The sequence below is a fragment of the Fulmarus glacialis genome, unplaced genomic scaffold (genome assembly GCF_000690835.1).
Source record: "Fulmarus glacialis isolate BGI_N327 unplaced genomic scaffold, ASM69083v1 scaffold933, whole genome shotgun sequence".
Taxonomy (NCBI): domain Eukaryota; kingdom Metazoa; phylum Chordata; class Aves; order Procellariiformes; family Procellariidae; genus Fulmarus; species Fulmarus glacialis.
This window is the reverse complement of record NW_009202035.1, coordinates 9,183-9,962: the sequence shown is the minus strand read 5'-3', so window position 1 is coordinate 9,962 and position 780 is coordinate 9,183.

Below are 780 nucleotides of genomic sequence, written 5' to 3'. Positions count from 1 at the left end.
CACCCCCGCATTTTAATCAGGCTTCTGGCTGTATGGAGCTTTCACGCTAACTGACACTAGCCTCCCTGAAACTCATCCCCACCTTTCTGAGGGCAAAATCCCACTGAAATCCAGGCAGTCGCCAAGGAGAGGTGTTTGCCCTGCACCACCTCCCAAAGGCTGGAGCTGGTTTTTTTATCTGTGGGACGCTGCATCCCCCTTGCTTCCTATGCGACCGCTACGCAGGCACCTGCTTGTCCGGGTTACCCGGTAGTGCCAAGAGAGGAAAGGGCTACGAGGCGCGGCTTGACTGCTCGCGGCCACGCAGGCAGCACTGCAGGCAGGAGGGGGGCAAGGAGGAGAACCTCACCCTGTCAGGAAAGAAACCCCGCTGCGCTGTACGCTGCAGGTTTCTCTTCGCCCCTTTGTTGTACAGCCCTTTTTCATTGTTCTTGCTGTGAATCTCGCGTCAGCGTCTTCTAGACCCTTTTTTGGCAGCGTTACGCCAGCCTGGGGTTTCCTGCCAGCCTCTTTCGCAGGGGAATGTCCCCGCCAGGGCTTACCCCGCCTGGGAAATTCCACTGCGCAGAAAAAGTCCAGGGAGCCATGCTCACACCACCCTCCTCCTCCACCCTGCCGCTTCCTCTCACATGTCATAACATCCCCCCCCGCCCCAAAAACCATGGCTGAAACATAAGTGGTGTGTGATCCACTGCAATAAAAAGAGCCCCGCGGGTACTCAGCCTGGAGATGTAATAAACTTGGGGGGGTTGTTTAGGGTGTCTTTTTTTTTTTTTAATA